At 46.2% G+C, this 5757-nt stretch overlaps 1 long non-coding RNA gene across 1 annotated transcript; it reads right to left on the reverse strand.

Annotated features, from left to right (window-relative positions):
- Positions 1 to 232: 232 nt before the first annotated feature.
- LOC113035548 (uncharacterized) lies at positions 233 to 5100 on the reverse strand. The gene is made up of 3 exons (XR_013901081.1): positions 4700 to 5100; positions 864 to 958; positions 233 to 755 (listed from the first exon to the last, which is right to left on the reverse strand). It is a non-coding gene; the product is annotated as an uncharacterized LOC113035548 (long non-coding RNA).
- Positions 5101 to 5757: the final 657 nt, after the last annotated feature.

Consider the following 5757-nt stretch of genomic DNA (forward strand, 5'->3'; position numbering starts at 1 on the left):
CATAAACAGACCATCTGTAGTGACAGGGAAAAGGAGCAGTCCTCAAAAAAGAAATCCCACCTGCTACTGTGGAGGAGTTGTCACTGCTATAATGCCATCATGTTTTATCTAGGGGTCTAGATTTATGCCTATAGTGCACTGCCATGTAAATAATTTGCATTTACTGAATGAGTATCACTGTTCAAAAATTGAATAAAGAAACAAACTAATTTTTGCCTTTTTTTTTATTAAAACCACTTTATAGAACATCACATCAGTTACAATGTAGAATCCATGTCACTGGAGCATTTTGATTCAATAAACAGTAAAAAGGTGAGCTGTGAAGACCAAGGACAAGTGCAGTTCACAGGTTTTCTATCCAAGGAATCCCAGAAGATTGCATGGTGTCATTGCCCAGCAGTTGTTCGCAGGACATATGGACTCAACCTCAACAATCCCTCACACTGAGCAGCATGAAGTGACAGTGCAGAGGAAAAACTCCCCTTTAACAAGAAGAAACCTCCAGCAGAACCCGGTTCAGTACCAGCAGCCATCTGGGTTTGGAGGAGAGAGACAGACACAGAACTACCAAAAGTATATTTTTTTATGTGATTGACTGTTGTTGTAATTCAAGCCCTGAGTGTAGAGCAGGTAAGATATAAAGTTGCATCCTAAATTCCATGCTCATGCAGAGTGTTTAGTTTATGACTTTTTCACCTGGTCATTGAACAGATGGTCTTTTAGGGTTGACCAAGCTGGTACCTTGACTCTGTTCTCTGCAAGATGTTGCAAAAAACAAAATCATATGGAGACAATATTGGACACAAAATATATAACAATTTAGTTAAATGTAGCATTAACTCATAAGTCTTGCTAAAGTAAACCTTGTATTCTGATTCATCACAGCAGCAGTTCAGTTGGATGATGTCAGCAACTGCAGCAAGTGTCTTGCTGACTGAATAATTTCATCTTGCATAATCTGAAACAAACACATAAAGACAGAAACAATTTATAAATTAACGTTCGATAAAATCTAAGAATTAATCATTTATTAGATACCAATATGAATATGTCTACCATAAAACTTGTGTGGAGCGAAGTTACATTCAATCAAGATGGTCTGGCATGCTACAACTTTATAGTATTCTGGCTACAAGTATACATACCCTCAGCCTGGGCGTCTATTGTCTCATGTAGTCTGGAAGACGAGTGGATGGTGGGGTGGGTGCAGTTTTCTCTGTGGTGGGGTTGGGTGGACTGTCCCGGGCTCTGTGGGGCCGGGGGGCGCTGCTGCGCTGGGCCCCGGTCTGCATGGGCCTGGGCCCCCCTTTCCCTGGCGGGTCGCGGAGTGTGGGAGTGCCTACTGGGGTCAGCGGGGGAGCTGGCCCCAGGGAGGGGTCACCTGCCCCTCCCTTCCTTCCCTCCCCATCTCCAGCTGCCTCCCTCCTCCTGCTCCACCACAACCACCCACACATGCAGGGCCTTGGAGTAGGGGTATGTCACCAGGATGCAGAGGAGGCTACCCCCCCCCTCTGTCCCCTTCTGGCTGCCTCTGCCTCAATTTTATCCCACAACTTAGACATTCACATTACTCACACCCTCATTACACATACATATAGGATCTTGGGGGTGGGCACGATACACGGAGTCCAAGTTACCATCAGGGTGTACGCCTCACCCCTGGCGTCGTTGCCCACCTCTCAATTTTAAATACATGTAGACATTGAGGGCTAGCAGGAGGGACTATGCGCTTACCTGCTGCTCTCTGGCAGGTAGCTCCATGCCCTCCTGGGTTTTAATTGCACCTTAGAACACACATGCATCAACACTACAATGAGCGGGTGGAGGGAGGCTTGGAGTCTTCTCCCACCCCCATTCTCTGCGGCCTGCTGGAGCGGGGGGGGGCTAGGAGGAGTGGGCCGTCCGACTGCGGTCTGGGGCCTCCCTGCTGCTGCGGAGTCGGGGCGGTCTGCCTCTCCCCACCGCAGGGAAAAGGGTAACACCACCTGGGTCTGGGTGCAGTTCCCCCCTCCAGGGGCAAGGGTACCTAGACCCGGTTAGTAGAGTACGCTTGGGGAGTGTGATCGTCCCTTTATGTCTGTCTCCACGTCGGTTGAGTGTGAAGTACATATGAGAGCATGAGGGTGGGAATGGATGTTTGTGTCTGTGTGTGCCTGTATGTCTGTGTCTATATGTCAGGTTGGGTATCAGACGCCACCTCTCTGGGGACATCTCGGGCCCTCCAAGGTTTGGAGGCCTATCTCCACCCACCACCACTTCCCCTGCCGGTGGCGGACTCCCTCAGGTATCGGTGCGTTGGTGGTTCTTTGTATCTGGGGGTGGGCGTCCGGGTACACACCGGCTCACTCCTTGGCGGCCGCTTATTGGGGCTCGCTCGGGCCACTTTGGAGGTGGGGTGCCCCCGGCCTCTCGGCCTGGGGCTCGGTCACTCAGGCACAGCTGGCTGCCGGCGGAGCTCACGGGCGCGTCACTGCAACCCCCCCTGGCTTCTGCTCCGCGGCTGCTGAGTGAACCCTCATCTGGGACTCTCCTCAGCTCTTACTGGGACAGTGGCGCGGCTGCCCCTCTGTTGGTCTTCCTTGGTCTCTTGTGTTCTGGGGACCTCTGGATGTCTGGAGTTTTGATCTCCTCCATACCTGCTTGATACCATAGAGGACAGGGCTGTGGCCCCCCCACACTCCCTAGCAGATCATTACATGGAGAAACCTTTGGAATGCAAGCATGCTGATCCACACAGGTATGCACACAGGTGTACACATGGGTATTCACAGATGCGGACTACAGCTTTCTTGGCTGCTGCCTCAAAGCACACTGTGCGCTGTCTATCTTGCGTGCTGCACAATATCGTTTACTATTTAGTAACTATTGATATCTATGACTAGCTAGTTTATTGTGATGGTGCTTTTTTTTTTTATTATTATTATGTTGCTCTTTGCTGTCTCCCCTGTTTTTTTTGTTTTTCTTTCTCTCCATACAGGTGACCCAGGAGTTGTTTTTTTTTTTTTTTTTTTTGTTTTTTTGTTTTTTTCTCTCTTCCCCCCCTTCTCACCGTCTCTTCTCCCCTTTGGTTTTCTTTCTTCCTCTCCCCTTGTCCTATTAAAAAAAAAAAAAAAAAAAAAAAAGGATGACAAAGGATGAACTGAAGCTCCGCCATCACGTGATGTCACATGCTGCTGTTTCTGATGTCACTTCCAAAAAAACAAACAAAAACAAAACAAAACACAAGTATACATACCCATCTTGTACATGTTTTTTAACATTATTATTGTTATTATCCTACCCAATTATGCGTTTCTTTTAATCAGAGTATGCCGTTTTAATGACTTTACAATATCATTTACATTGTGTTCCTTACATTTTCCCTAATTGTATGTTATATTAATCCTATATTTCCATCCATCCATCTTCATCCGCTTTATCCGAGGCCGGGTCGCGGGGGCAGCAGCCTAAGCAAAGAGGCCCAGACCTCCCTCTCCCCAGCCACCTCCTCCAGCTTTTCCGGGGGAATACCAAGGCGTTCCCAGGCCAGCCGAGAGATATAATCTCTCCAGCGTGTCCTGGGTCTGCCCCGGGGCCTCCTCCTGGTGGGACATGCCTGGAACACCTCACCCAGGAGGCGCCCAGGGGGCATCCTTGTCAGATGCCCGAACCACCTCAGCTGGCTCCTTTCGATGTGGAGCAGCAGCTGCTCTACTCTGAGCCCCTCCCGGATGGCCGACCTTCTCACCCTATCTCTAAGGGAGAGGCCAGCCACCCTTCGGAGGAAGCTCATTTCTGCCGCTTGTATCCGCGATCTCATTCTTTCGGTCACTACCCACAGCTCGTGGCCATAGGTGAGGGTAGGGACGTAGATCGACCGGTAAATTGAGAGCTCCGCTTTTACACTCAGCTCCCTCTTCACCACGACGGACCGGTGCAGCGTCCGCATTACTGCAGCTGCAGCCCCAATCCGACTGTCGATCTCCGGCTCCCTTCTCCCATCACTCGCGAACAAGACCCCGAGATACTTGAACTCCTCCACTTGGGGCAGGAACTCATCCCCGACTCATCCTATATTTCCGTTTTTATATTTCTAATGTTTGCCTTGTTTTCTTCACTGTCTAGTCTGCCTCTGTCTTGCCTGTATGGATGCATTTACACCGAAATGTCCCCAACAAAGGATGTTTTAATTCACCACTATTCCAGTGAAACACGAGTCTCCCATCTTCCTGCTACCAGTCTGGAGTTTTTGTTCACCAAAGCACACACCAACTTCATACTGACGGACAGATCACTGCCCTTTTGCCGCCTTGTCTGACCGTGTTTTGTGGCTGTGGTTCACTTCACCTCACTCTTCCCCATTCTTGTCATTAAATCAGGCTGTTCTGCAACCATGGCAGCCATTCACTCTATGGCTCTATTCATAGTGTATTTTACCCCTTCACCAAAGGCCGTTCTCGTTTCCAACATTATATTTGCAGTGTTCGTCTATCTATCAATATCTGCGGAGTATTTTTTTTAACGAGTATCCCATTTTCTAAAGCACAGCATGTAAAGGGTAGCTCGGTTAGCAGGATGCTAGCATGTAGCGCTTAGTGAGACACGCCTCAGACGAGTTGAGCAAAGACCCCGTCTGTGTACTTTATACGTGAGCAACGGATTTAAATAAAATTAAGGTTTCAAAAGACAAACTTGAAGATAAAAAAATATATATACTCACCGGAGAGCCGCCAGGGTTTGCCGCTGCCATCTTGGCGCTCCTAAATTCAAAACTGCCTCTGCAGTCAGGCAGGGGAGGCGTGGAAATTGTCTTTGAGTTAGTCAAACGTTTTCCTTAGTTCGAGTAGATGATAAAAAAAAATAATAATAAATGGGATTTTAAGTAGGACTAGGCGTTCTGTAATGATCTCTATTTAGGAGAAAAACTTAATCACTCACCTTTAAACAGCTCTCTTTTAGGAGACACACTGCTGGCTAACGGTGTCATGTGATCAAACAGCGTAATTTAATTGGCTGAGAGCCACTCGACTCGATCTGGTGCTGATTGCTCTGGCTTGGGTCATTAAAGTTCATCACTTTTGCAGTTGAATTTTTGCAGGTGAATTTTTGCAGGTGAATTTTTTTCAGGTGAATTTTTGCAGGTGAATTTTTTGCAGGTGAATTTTTTTCAGGTGAATTTTTTGCAGGTGAATTTTTGCAGGTGAATTTTTTGCAGGTGAATTTTTTGCAGGTGAATTTTTGCAGGTGAATATTTTTGCAGGGAAATTTGGAGGATAAAAATTCAGTGTCATAAATTCAATGTCTAAAAATACTTGAATTCTGATGATACTATATTTCTTCCATACTTCACAATTGGTTAAAAACAAGAGAAAACAATATAGAAACAAATATAGATAAATGAGAAGATAATGTATTAACAATTTAAAAATATAAAACAGGCCTGATGGTACTCATACTGAACTCGAATTAAAACCCAAAGTAAAAAAAGTGAGTTTTAAGATGCGATTTAAGCTAGAGAATCACTCAAAGCAGAATGGGTAAATACTGTTTGACTTTGATTAGTGGGAAATTCAGCAGAGAGTGATGTGGATAATGCATTTGAAGATTACACTATGTTAATATGTTGTTATAGCAAGGGTTTTAATTCAGTTAATTAAATAGAAAATACAATACAGCATTGAGAGCCAAATTAAGTGTCCTGAATCTAAGTGAGTTACAGGCAGGTGCATTTCACAGGTATTTATTTAAAGACCTTTGCTGAACTCTTCCTGTTGAGTA

Source organism: Astatotilapia calliptera, chromosome 13 (assembly GCF_964374335.1).
Source record: "Astatotilapia calliptera chromosome 13, fAstCal68.1, whole genome shotgun sequence".
NCBI classification, from domain to species: Eukaryota; Metazoa; Chordata; class Actinopteri; order Cichliformes; family Cichlidae; genus Astatotilapia; species Astatotilapia calliptera.